Source organism: Oryctolagus cuniculus, chromosome 19 (genome assembly GCF_964237555.1).
Source record: "Oryctolagus cuniculus chromosome 19, mOryCun1.1, whole genome shotgun sequence".
NCBI classification, from domain to species: domain Eukaryota; kingdom Metazoa; phylum Chordata; class Mammalia; order Lagomorpha; family Leporidae; genus Oryctolagus; species Oryctolagus cuniculus.
The window spans coordinates 17,618,705-17,632,726 of NC_091450.1; the positions used below are offsets into that span (position 1 = coordinate 17,618,705).

A 14,022-nucleotide genomic window follows, 5' to 3' on the forward strand; every position below is an offset into this window, starting at 1 on the left:
CTCCCTCCCACCCATAATCCCACCCTTTTCCTCCTCCCTCTCCCTTTCCCCTTATTTTTTACAAAGATCAATTTTCAGTTAATTTTATACTCATAAGATTAACTCTTTACTAAGTAGAGAGTTCATCAAATAGTAGGAAGAAAAAAGAACAACAACAAAAAAAAGAAAAACATTGTTCCTTGATAGTCAAGACAAGGGCTGTTCAAAATCAGTGCATCTTAAAGTGTCAATTTTGCTCCTATAGATTACCTTTAAGGTATTTATTAATTATCACAGATCCAAGAAATCATGTGGTATTTGTATTTTTGTGACTGGCTTATTTCATTAAGTATAATGATTTCTAGTTGCATCCATGTTGTTGCATGGCCTAGCATGTGGTGAATTCTAGAGAAAGTTCCACATGTTAGTGAGAAGAATGTGTATTCTGTGACTGTAGGATGGAAAGTTCTTGTAGATATCTGTTAGGTCTGTTTGGTCTATAGTGTTGATTGGCTCTGTTGTTTCTTTGTTGAAATTCTGTGGGGTGTTCAAGTCCCCTGTTACTATTATACTGGCACCTATGTCTCCCTTTAGATGCATTAACAGTTCTTTTAAATAGCCAGGCACCCTGTAATTGGGTGCACATGCATTAATTTTAGTCACATCTACTGCTGTATTGATCCCTTAATCATCACATAGTACCTTTCTCTGTCTCTTTTGTTTTTGGGTTAATGTATATTTTGTCTGATAGTAGGATGGCTCCACTTGCTCTTTTTGCTTTCCATTAGTATGGAATATATTTTTTCTTCCTTTCTCTTTCAGTTTACATGTAGCTTTGTTGGTGAGGTGCGTTTCTTGTAGGCAGCAAATGGATGGGCTTGTTTTTAATCCATTTGGCCAGTCTATCTTTTAACTGAAGAGCTGAGGCCATTTACATTCACGGTAACTACTGATAATTAACTACTTGGCCACACCATTTTTCTATGAACATCCCTATCGTTAACCTTGGGTTCCTTTTGTATTTTTACTGGGGGATTTTCTGTCTTCACATTCTTTCATGATGATGACTTTCTTTTGTGTTTCTGCATAGCACATCCTGTAGCATCCTTTTTAAGGCTGGATGAGTGGTGACACATTCTTCCAATTTGTTTGTTATGGAAGGTCTTTATTTCACCTTCATTCATAAATGATAGCTTTGCAGGGTACAGTATTCTGGCTTGACAGTTTCTCTTAAGACTTGGGTTATATCTTGCCATTGTTTTCTATCCTTCTAATAAGAAGTCAGCTGTGAATCTAATTGGAGATCCTCTGAAAGTAATCTGGCATTTCTCTTGTGCACATTTTAGAATCTTTTGTTTATACTTTATGGTGGAAAGTTTGACTACAATGTGTTGCTGTGAAAATCTTTTCTGGTCATGTCTGTTAGGAGTTCTATGTGCTTCCTGTATTTCGACTTTCCTTTCTTTTCCCAAATCAGGGAAGTTTTCTATCCTTATTTCACTAAGTAGGCCTTCCAGTCCATCTCTTTTTCCATACTTTCAGGAATTCCTATGACCTGTATGTTGGGTCATTTGTGTATCCCATAGATCTCCAACACTGTTTTTAAGTTTTCTAATTTCTTCTCTTTTTTTGATCTGACTGAATGATTTCCAGAGAGGTGTCTTCTACCTTGGATATTTTTTCTTCTGCCTCACCAAGTCTGTTGTTAAGGCTTTCCACTGCATTTTTCTTTGATCTACTGAATTCTTCATTTCTAATATTTTACTTTTATTTTTCTTTAAAACCTCAATTTCATGGGAAAATTTTCATTCATTTCGTTTTTAGTTCGTGGATTTGCTTCTGATTGCTTTTGAGTAATCCTATGATTAATTTTAATTCCATTTCTGGCATTTTCTCAATCTTTTCATATTCTCATTTTAATATTGAAACATTGTCATGTTCCTTTTCGGGGGGGTCATGGTGTCTTCCTAATTTTGTTTTTTTGAATTTTTATTTTTAGGCATTTGTAAAATTAATTGCTGTCTCCCGCCTCACCTCCCTGACCCCGATGGCTTTTATCTTTGAGCTACGCCTCCGTGGCTTAGTGTAATTTCTACACTTTCAGTGAATACCAAGTGGTGTGTGGTGGGTGTGGCCAGGGAGCTCTGCTCAGTGCTTCAGGGTGGGGCAAGTATCCAGGATAACACCCAAGTTGGGCATTGTATCTTCCCTTTGGTTAACAGAATGGAGCGGAATGGTCACCTCTTTTGGTGCAGCCATCCCCTCACCTTTTCTCCTACAAGCTGAGGAATGCCCAGGTGTTAGCCCCCAGTGTGTTCAATACTCATCTGCATCACTGCATGAACTGCACATATGATCTGTACAGTCCTCCCTGTGTGCATGGTTCCCTCTGCTATGAGCTGCTCTATGCAACCAAGGAGCTCCGAGAGTATACAGCAGCACTCTGTGAATGCCCAGAAACCCAGCTATTCAGTGTCAGCACTCAGGGCTCCCAATGGTCAAGGAGTGTAAGAGGGACCACCCTGTCCCACTAGCCTGTTGCGTATCAGGGAGACTGAGGTGTTCCCAGAGCCACTACCCATGTGTTTTCTGCTCCACTGGATCAAGTCCAATCCTCCAGCCAGACTGAAAGTCAGTGAGGAATGTGGGTTTTTCTCTCTGGTAAAAATCTCTGGATCACAGGCGTGCACAAGCCACAGCCCTGCCCACTTCACAATTGTGCTGGGTGCATAGGAGAGTCCTGCAGGCAGCACTTCCCTTCTGTAGGGATGGCTCACTATCCCAACCCATTGCCAGCTGGGTGCAGCTGGTGAGGCGGAGACTGTCCCCGCCAGTTGCTCTTGAACTGCTATGGCTGTCCCTGCTGATTGCGTGGAGAGAGTACTCAATAGCTTCTGGGTGTGCACCCAAGAGCTGGAGTAACTGCTACTTTTTTATGTCCAGAAGCGGCATCAGCCCTCCCACAGCTGGCCACATGTCATTGTTGTAGAGGGGAGAAGAGGAGAGAGGTGGGCTGCTTCCCCTCCACCTCTGGATGAGCAGCCGCCCAGCTGCCCTGAGGGATCTGGGTCAAACTCAAACATGGTGCAGTCCACTAGGCTTTCCCTCCAGCTGTATCAACAGCAGTGCGGGCCCCTGCAGTCTGACTTCACTAAGTTTGCCAGGACGGCACTTTCTTTGGTTCCAAGCTGCTGGGTTCTTTGTTGTTTCTTTGCTCTTTGCTGTGTGTCTGCACCTTCCACACAGGTCTGGGTCAATTCTAGTGCTTTTTTTTTTTTTTTTTTTGACAGGCAGAGTGGACAGTGAGAGAGAGAGAGAGACAGAGAGAAAGGTCTTTCTTTTGCCGTTGGTTCACCCTCCAATGGCTGCCGCAGCCGGCGCGCTGCAGCTGGCGCACTGCGCTGATCCGAAGGCAGGAGCCAGGTGCTTCTCCTGGTCTTCCATGGGGTGCAGGGCCCAAGCACTTGGGCCATCCTCCACTGCACTCCCTGGTCACAGCAGAGAGCTGGCCTGGAAGAGGGGCAACCGGGACAGAATCTGGCGCCCCGACCGGGACTAGAACCTGGTGTGCCAGCTCCGCAAGGTGGAGGATTAGCCAAGTGAGCCGCGGCGCCGGCCTCCCCTGAAGCTTTACCCTGAGGATGCACTTTCTCCCTTTCTTTCCTATTAATTTTGCTTAGCGTAGATCAGACTGCCCTGTTGCTATTCTGCCATCTTGGAATCTGGAAAAAATATGTTCAAACCACCTATCTGACAAAAGATTAATATTCCAAATATATCAGCAACTGAAAAAACTCAACAACAACAAAGCCAATCCAGTTGAGAAATGGGCAAAGAATTTAATAGACAGCTCTCCAAAGAAATAAAAATGGTCAACAAATATATTAAAAAATGTTCAACTTCACTAGCCAACAGGGAAATGCAAATCAAAACCACAATGAGTTATCATCTCACCCCTGTCAGAATGGCTAAAATCCCAAAGACAGAGAGTAACAAATGCTAGTGAGGCTGCGGAGAAAGAGGAACAACTTATACACTGTTGGTAGGAATGTAAATCAGTGTGTAGTCACTGTGGAAAACAGTGTGGAGATCTCTTAAAAAAAAAAAAACTAGAAATAGACTTGCCAGGTGATCCAGCAATCCCACTACTGGGTATGAACCCAAAAGACTTGAACACAGTGTATCAAAGAGATACCTGTACCACCATGTTCATAGCAACACTGATCACAATAGCAAAAATTTGGATCAACCAACATGTCTATCATCAGATGAATAGGTAAAGAAAATGTGGTATATATATACACAATGGAATATTATTCAGTTATAAAAAAGAATGAAATTCTACCATTTGTAGCAAAATGGATGCAACTGGAGGACATCATGTTGAGTGAAATAAGCCGGACCCCGAAAGACAAATACCTCATGTTCTCCATTATATTTGGAAGCTAAAATTAAAAGAAAGAAGAAAAAAGAAATGTCTGTGTGTATCAGTATTGATACAAATACAGTTTTGTAAAACTCTGTTTTATACCTTTGTGAAACCAATGGTTAAAAATCTTATACTACTATAGTTTTAATGATATGTGATTATTTTAAAATTTACTATAGATGGGTGGAATGGCCATTTTTCCATTCAATTATTGTTTATAGCCATAGTCTATATTCCCATTAATCTATGATCTTTTTTTGCTTTTTTAACCTGTTAAACTTCTTATTCGGTGAAATATTAAGCCTTTTTTTTTTTACTGTAATGTAAATTTAAAATGTTATCTCAAAAACTAAAAAAAAAAGAAAGGGAGAAGGGAGGATGGTGGGAGGAGGGAGGAAGGAAGGGAATAACATTATGTTCTTAGAATTGTATCTACAAAGCACATCGAATTTGTTAAAAACTAATTAAAAATTAAAGAAAATTTAAAAAGAACATTATACTACTAGTTTTAATGATCTGCAATAACTTTAAAATGTACTGTCTCTATAATCCCAGTAAACTAAGATCTTTTTATTTTTTACTGTTGAACTCTTTTTTTGGTTGAGCATTAAGTGCTTGATTGTAATGCAAATTAAAAATATTATCTCAAAAATAAAGAAAGAGAGAGAAAGACTGAGGGAGAGAGAGAGGAAGGGGATATCCTTATGTCTATGAACTATATTGACTATGTTAGAAACTAAAACTAAGTTGAAAAATGAGAAGAAAAATAGAAATGGAGGAGGGAGGTTAGTATGAGTTTAGGAGTACAACACATGACAAGGACAGAATCCAACTATGTTCCTAAATCTGTATATATGAAATATAGAAAACTTGTATAATTTAAATTTAAAATTTTTTTAAATTATGAAATTGAAAAAAAGAGTACATAAGCTATCTTTCTGGTGCTAGAAGTATCCAGGATCTTGAACATGTTTATGCATACACAAATTTAAACAGGTGGCAAAACTGTGAAAAATTTAATGTGTGCACGCACATGATCATAAGTATGAGTAAAAGTGGGAAAATCTGAATACTATTAGTAGATATATTAACATCAATAATATATCCATGATATCATACTATAGCTCTATAAAATGTTGCCATTGCGGGAACAAACAAGGTCCACAGGGGATCTCTACTATTTCTTAGAATTTATGCTAAATTGAGAATTATCTCCACAAAAACTAGAAGTAAAAGATGGAAGAACATGCAAGAAAATGGCAGAAGGAACAGTAATATTTCAAAATGAAGTATGCAAGAGTCTTGGGGAAGTGAAAAAGGTGAGTAAGGACAGTTCTATTTCTTGTAGCCATGCAAAGACTCAAACTATGGAGGATCTGCCATTATCAACAGGTGGCTTCTAATGCCCTGTCCTATCCTCTGGAAGGGAGAATAAGAAGTTATATGTTTGGGAGGTTTTTTAATGGGACAAGCCCATAGCAGCAAATCTTATTTTTGTTGATAAATGTATTTCACTATTTCAGAAAAAGAAAACACATCTATTGAAGAACAGCTTCTGGTACAAATATAAACACTGAAGACAATTTTATTGTCTAAAATCAGGTGGAGAGGAGAAGAGATACATATTATATTTATCACATGTTTAGTAGGAAGTATTTGATAGTCTACGGAGATTAAGAACAAATATTTCAGAACAGATGTTGTGGTGCAGTGGGTTAAGCCATCTCTTGGGAAGCCCACAACCCACATTGGAGTTCCTGGGATCAAGTCTTGCCTCCACTTCCTATCCAGCTTCCTGCTAATGTGCATCCTGAGTGGCAGCATAAATCAAAATATGTGATTCTTCAAAAAGCATTAGCAAAACAAGACAAAAAACAACTTGGAAACATGCAAAATTATTGACAGTAAATTTCCTTAATACATGAAGAGATCTTAACAATTTATATGAATCACTTGTTTCTACAAAGAACCAAAGCAAGAAGTAGACAGATATACTTCAAGGTAAGTGACTAAAGGAGAGAGCTGGAACTCAGCAAGGAAGGAAAGGAAAGCTTGTAAGACATGGATACTTGAGATGACACCATAGAGAGAAGAAAGTACACCTGCAATTATAATCCTGATTCCCTGGCCACAAAAACACACTACTGCAAGGAAAAGGGTGAACAGGAGAGTCCTAGAAGACTCTGTTGCTATGAATGTTGGCAGTTTCAGCCATGGAAACATTCTACAGTTGTCGCAGGTTTTGAAGCACAGTTAGGAGAGCTACTGGAAGTCTACATGGTAGCTTTGCTTCAAGAAAGGAACACGCTGTCTCCCCAACAATTCCCAAAACCCAGGCTGCTGAGTTTAGTAAGAGCAAACCACTGTCAGAATTCATACTGCCTAGGGGACAGAAGCCTTTGAAGCCTCTACACAGTCCCGTTCCTGGGACACTACAGACATTACAGGATACTAGCACAGGAGGCAGCAGCTTCATCAACCCAACTAGATCTAGCAGTGTAACTGTGACATCTGCACCCAAGCCTTCATGAATGTCTGTGCTATAAGTGGTTCACCTTGATGGGAGGGGTGCCACCCTTAGGACCCAAGACACCAAGGCATTTGCCCTCTGGAATCTGGGGCTTATCCTCCTCCACCACTACACCTGACAGAGCAAATTATACTCTGTTGCTACTGCTGAGGTCACCCTCCCCAGCAAGTACTTCCAGTGCTGTCATTGTCAGAAACTGCTGCTGACAGTGGAGCTCATTCCAGTAGTATCTGAGGAAGCAAGAATCTACCATGTTCATTGTTCCCAGCACCAACACTACCAGTGCTGAGGCGGCCACACAGTGGGTGTTCCAGGCCCACTGCTGTATGCACCACAATTGCCTGGCTGACTGCCTGCAAACCCATGTTAACCTCCAAGATAAGTGGGTTCTCTGATGTAATTACCACAGGTGCCGTATCCAAAGATATCAATTATAACTGAAAGAAAATATAGGAAGACAACACTATGACAGATCCTCAGAGACATATGAGACAATAAACAAGTATTTGAATTTTGGTAGTCCCAGGAATGAAGAGACATGAAAAGGAATGGAAAAATCTATTCAACGATATAACAAATGAAAATGTTTACTAAAATGCTATGCTAGAGAGCAGATACCAACATTTTTCAAAGGACTGAAATGGTACAAATTATGTTGTCTATAGGTAACTAAGCTATGAACAAATAAGACAATTGAGAAAAAATAATTATGTTTAGATATTTACTAATTCACTTCAAAGAAGAAATCAAAATGGAAATTAGAAATTACTTTGAACTAAATAATGAAAAAAATCCATAGCTCTAAGGGTATTTCTAATTCTAAATGCAAATAAAAAATATGAGAACTTGTAAGTATTCATTAAGGTTAAAAAGACTAAAGCTTCAGCCAGAGAATGTAAAAGGTAGCAAAAATAGCATAAAGTAAAAAAAAAAAAAAAAACAACTGAAGGTAAAATGTAAACTCTAATTGATGGCATGAATGCTGAAGTGTTCAGTGGTGAAATGTACTAAAGTCTGCAACTTACTTTGAAAGGCTAGGAAAATAAACTAGATGGCTAGATGAATAAGCCAAATGACAGGTATATGACAAAGCACATATAATTTTATTTATTTTTTCTTTTTTTAACTTTTATTTAATGGATATAAATTTCCAAAGTACAGCTTATGGATTACAATGGCTTCCCCCCATAACTTCCCTCCCACCTGCAACCCTCCCCTTTCCCATTCCCTCTCCCCTTCCATTCACATCAAGATTCATTTTCAATTCTCTTTATATACAGAAGATCAGTTTAGCACATATTAAGTAAAGATTTCAACAGTTTGCACCAACACAGAAAAACAAAGTGAAAAAATACTGTTTGAGTACTAGCTATAGCATTAAATCACAATGTACAGCACACTAAGGACAAAGATCCTACATGAGGAGTAAGTGCACAGTGACTCCTGTTGTTGACTTTACAAATTGACACTCTTGTTTATGGCATCAGTAATCACCCTAGGCTCTTGTCATGAGTTGCCAAGGCTATGGAAGCCTTTTGAGTTCACCGACTCTGCTCATATTTAGACAAGGTCGTAGTCAGAGTGGAAGTTCTCTCCTCCCTTCAGAGAAAGGTACCTCCTTCTTTGATGACCTGTTCTTTCCACTGGGATCTCACTTGCAGAGATCTTTCATTTAGGTCTTTTTTTTTTTTTTTTTTTTTTTGCCAGAGTGTCTTGGCTTTCCATGCCTGAAATACTCTCATGGGCTTTTCAGCCGGATCTGCATGCCTTAAGGGCTGATTCTGAGGCCAGAGTGCTGTTTAGGACATCTGCCATTCTATGAGTCTGCTAGCACATATAATTTTAGATTCTAGATGGGGATATATAGTGATCACTGTATGCAACTCATATGCTTGAATTTTTTCCTAGGAAAATGTCATGATTTAAAACAGAATATAGAAAACTGATAAAGCCAAAAGCTGGTCTCTGGAAAGATGAAGGATCCTAGCCAAACTGATGAAATAAGACACAGATTACCAGCATAAGAAATGAAAAGGGCAGATATCACTAGAGATCCTACAAAAACAAAATGATAGTGGAAATGAAAAGATGCATCATCAGAGCAATAACAATTATACCACAGTATGATAATAGCCACTTACCAAAATGGGTCAAATTAAAATGCCATTTAAAGACAATTCTAGGTGCTCATAAGGATGCAGAGGAATGAGAAACACTGTGAGTATAAGCTGACACAACCACTTGTTTTTCATTATTTACCAAGGCTGAAAATACGCATGCCTTATAATCTACTAACCTGTCTCAACTGGATTTTCTCATCCAAACCGCAAAACACAAAGAATTATTTGAGTAATTATTTCTTTCAATTCTCCCAAGGCTGGTACACATCTACTGCTATCCCAAAAGGACAGGAGAAACATTAAATCATTATATACCATGGATTCCTGTGGGGTTTAGAATTTAATCCTAATTCTTTTACAGAATGATGATGAGACCGGTTCCACAGTGAAGTATTTAACCAAACGAAATGCATACACAATGCACCAACAAAAATACATTATAACATAATTATTTATGTTTTACTGTACCTCAAAACAACCTCAAAGTCAGTACGATGGAAACTGTAGTGTATTGATACAATACTGTAAACCTATCAGTGATGAGCTACAATTACACATAGTGGAAATGTTACCTCATCCAAACTCACCTTGCAGGAAAAAGCCACTAACAAAGAAAGCAAGTTCACTCACTGTACCAGCAGACCAAGAAGAGGGCGGATTAGCACCCTAAACAAACTACCTTGCTCATGTCTGTGACAGACCGTTTTTAAGTACAAGTGTCAGAAAAAGAGGAACAGAGCAAGGTCAAGAGGTGATGGATCATTGCACACTCCTAGGCATCAGCAAGGGTCCAAGAAGGGTTGTAGAACACTTTGTCCTTGGTTATTTGAATTCATAGATGGTGGTTGGGTCAAACTGTCTTATACCTCCTTAACAAAATAATCATTATTTGTGGGCATACACTTTTTTTTGTCTCCCTCTGGGAAAGCAAACTCTAGGTAAGGGCCTATTTACAGGAACCTTAAGCTGCAAACAGAATTCCTCTAGTGACTAACTTGTCTATTTCCAAGGCTGAGCAGAAACACAGATTCAAAGATTAAGGTAGCAAAGGAGCTAATTCCAATATGAAGTCATTTCATCCGGTTTCAGAAATCAATATCCAACAAATACTGTGCAATTAAAAGCAAGTCCTAGAACACACTTATTAAGTTCCAATTTATTTGAAGTTCAAAGGCAATACTACAGCACATACTAAGTAAGAATTCCTCACAGGAAGCATACTGAAAATAAGAGGATTCAAGATAACAGAATACCTGTAGGATAAGATTGGGGCTCACAAGGAGCCCTAAATTCCTGGGAATGTTCTCTTTTTATCTGTGCTGATGACTAGACTTTTTTTTTGTTCTGTTATTGTTTTTTAATTTTAATTTTTAATTAGTTTTAACAGATTCAATATAGTTGGTAGATACAATTCTAAAATTATGAGCTTCCCTCTCTCCCTTCTCTCCCTCCCTCCCCTTCTCCCCTACTTTCCTCCTTCTCTCTCCCTTTCTTTAGTTTTTGAGATAACATATTTTAAATTTACATTGCAGTAAAAAGGCTTAATACTTCACTAAGAAGTGTAAAAAGCAAAAAGACCCTAGTTTAGTGGCAATGTAGACAACAGCTATCAACAATAATTGAACGGAAATAGTCTTCATATACTGATTTCTCAATGAAGAAAATTTCAAAACACACAATTCCATCACCCCTGTCCCCTTACTGAAATTTGTGAATCTGCTTCTTAAAGTAACATCTAGGGGCTGGCACCATGGCGCAGCAGGTTAAAGCCACAGCCTGCAGTGCCACATCCCATATGGGCGCCGGACCTCTCGCTCCACTTCCAATCGGGCTCCCTGCTAATGCACCTGGGAAAGCAGGGAGGATGGCCCAAGTGCTTGGGCCCCTGCACCTGTGTGGGAGACTGGGAAGATGGGGCCATTTGGGGAGTGAACCAGGGGAGGGAAGACCTCTCTGTCTGCCCCTACCTCTCTGTAATTCTTTCAAAAATAATAAATCTTTTAATATCTAAAACACAAAACAGAAGGTGGGAAATGCTAGAGCCCACTTTACCACCACAGCATTGTGAGGACACATTGGCTTCCTATGTCTGACCAATCAAAGGAAGGACGCCGGCACTGTGGACCAACCAGACCGGCACAGCCGCGGATCACGCACTGTTCAAGCCCGACTTGAATCTGCACGATCCGCTGCCCTTCATCCTCGGGGAGACCCGGAATGAAACCATAGCTGCTCCACCCCTTGCTCTGCACACTGCACAATTAGCTACCTTCTTCCACCACCTGGTGCCAGGGATGCCGGCTGTGTAGCGGGCATGCGGACTCAGGTGTTTCGGGTTTTACAAGGTGAGATTTGTATTCTCTACAATTTCATCCTAACCCCTTTACTGAAAATTGCCAGGTAACAGCGAACAGAGCAACTTTTCCTTTTCTACTAAAATAAGGGTTTCCTCGTTTATCTGGGTTGTGTGCTTTTCAAAAGTTGAAAACTATATTCGTGCTAATTAGAGGCTTCGGGCTCTAACAGTCCTAACCCTCCCACCCCCTTGCTCCACGGTCTGTGACCCGCACCGCCACGCACGGAGCCTTCTGCCGCTGTTAGCGTTTACCTCACTGGCCAACTGAGGCGGGCCCATTTCACAGATGAGACCCGGAGAGGGCCCGACAGCCAGTGAAATGGCTGACGGACTGGAAGGAACCAAGGCCGCGGGTGGCTAGGTTTCTGAGGCGGAGGGTAGAGGGCGTGCAGGAGCGGCGCCCTTCCGGCCTCCGGGACGTCGGAGAAGGGCGGGCGTCCAGGCCAGGGCCCCCTGGGTAGGAGGAGGAAGGGCCCCGAGGAGGGCCGCGACACTCACCGCCCAGGCGTCGCAACCGCCGCCGCCTTCCAACGCTCCGCACAGTCGCCCCGCGTGCGCGCGACGCGCGGCTCGGCCCGGCCGTCGAGGGGACGCGGCTGCTGCGGCGCGCGCTCGGGTGGTGCGGGGCCGTGCGTGCCGGGGAGGGGCCTGCGGTCACCGCCTCGATCCTTCCTTCCCCGCTTGCGGCTTACCCGCCCCCGGCCGTCATTTTGATTTTGAAACTATTTGTGGATAGTCTTAATTTTATGGCCTTAGAGTTGTTTGCGTAAGCTTGACAAAAATCGATCCTCGTGGGATTGGCACTGCACAAGGAAGGTAAGGAAGAGGCTACAGGAGATACCTTAGGACATCTTTTTGTGTCACCATGCCTATGATTAAAGTCTGTGGAAAAATGCAAGAACCCCATCCAGCCAGGATCGCTCATTGCCCATCTGAAAAGGCATCATGCTTAGCTGAGGTGTTGGAGGCGAAGGGAATGCAGAATAGTTGGTGAAAGACAGTAGCTATAAATAAGACACTGACAAGGCCTACAACTGTTTCCTCATTTTTTTTATGAATATATTTGTGTACCTTTTCTTTCCTTATTCTTTGATGTAACATAAGATGTATTAACTTTATATCACAGTATTTAAGTATTGCTAATTTTATCTCATTGTACTAAAGTTACAAGATGTCAAGGTGAAGAATATTATTTAAGGATAGGATTAGTGCATTTTTGCTTCTCCTTTTTATGTTCTTTCTATGGCTTAAGAAGATGTGTATAGGGGCAAAGTTGACAAAGGTTGAAGTTAAAAGTATGTCACTTTGGGACACAAAATGCCCATCTCCATAAACATTTCTGGGTGTGTCTGTGGGGTGTTTCTGGGGAAATCACATTTTAAGTGGCGAGTTGAGTAAAGCAGATAACCCTTTGCAATGTAGGTGGGCATCATTAAATCCCAGGAGGAACTGAATGGAACAAAAAGATGTTGGAAGGTTCAGTTCCCCTCTGGTAGACTGCTTGAGCTGGACTATCAGTCTTCTGCCTTCTACAAACCAGATTGCACTACCAGCTCACCTGGGATTCCAGCTTGCAGATGGCAGATCATGGGATTATTTTTTAGCTTCTATAGTTGCATGGGCCCATGCTTTATAATAAATTTAATTATATATAAAAATGTGTATTATATGATATGTAATTATATACTATGCTTCTTATGTACATAAATAATACATAACTCATTATGTATAATTGGTATAAGTATGTTCTATATATAAGTATGCTATATATATTTGTAATAGTATAAAAATAAGTCTCACATGAGTTTTTAATATAAATGAAATTTATATATAAAATTATATATAGAATGAGATTTATACATAGTTTAAATGGGATAATAAGGAACTATGGGTAAATACTCATATAATTGGTTCTGTTTCTTTGGAGATGTCTGACCACTGCATCTGCTTTATATTCTGAGTTTCCTGGGTCTGTGGTTTTGAGTATTACATTAATTTGAGGGAATTCCCAATTATTGCTGCAAATTATTTGTTTCTTTCTTCCTATAGTATTCTCAGTATCCATATGTTATAAATTTTGTAGTTTTCCACAATTCTTAGTTTTTTTTTTTTTGTTTTTTTTTTTTTTGTTTTTTTTTTTTTTTTACTTAGACTCTTTTTCTTTGTTTTTCTGTTTTTGGAGTTTCTATTGATATACCCTGAAGTTCAGAGATTCATTCCTTAGCCTCAGTCCAGGCTACTAAAGAAATAAGACCCATTTTTATTTGTTACATTATCTTTTATCTCTAACATTTCTTTTTAATTATTTTGTATTATTTCCACCTCTTGTTACGCTACCCATCTGTTCCTACATGCCATTTGTCTTAACAGTTACAGCTCTCAGCATACTACTCATAGTTCTTTTAAATCCTTGGTCTGATAATTCCAGTATCCTTGCCATATCTGAGTCTGATTCTGATGCTTGTTCTGTCTATTCAAACTGTTATCTTTTAGTATGCCTTGTACTGTTTTTTGTTTCCCATACACTGTGTACTATATAAAAGGAACCACAGTGAATAGGCCTTTAGTAATGTAGTGGTAAGTTGTAGGAGGAAAAGTGTTCTATATT

At 40.0% G+C, this 14,022-nt stretch overlaps 1 protein-coding gene across 7 annotated transcripts in view; it reads right to left on the reverse strand.

The window, feature by feature from the left end:
• LOC100353262 (phospholipid-transporting ATPase ABCA3) overlaps positions 1-12,007 on the reverse strand; it is a 236,330-nt gene extending 224,323 nt beyond the window's left edge. For 2 of the 7 annotated variants that reach the window (XM_070064625.1, XM_070064621.1), the window contains exons 1-2: positions 11,667-11,952; positions 4,325-4,424 (exon numbers count right to left, since the gene is read on the reverse strand). The gene's annotated coding sequence lies outside the window, so the exon portion shown is untranslated. Of the gene's footprint in view, positions 1-4,324; positions 4,425-11,666 lie in introns of all 7 variants that reach the window. The other 5 variants (XM_070064626.1, XM_070064620.1, XM_070064627.1 and 2 more) reach the window with 4 other exon arrangements.
• Between the last annotated feature and the right edge of the window lie 2,015 nt (positions 12,008-14,022).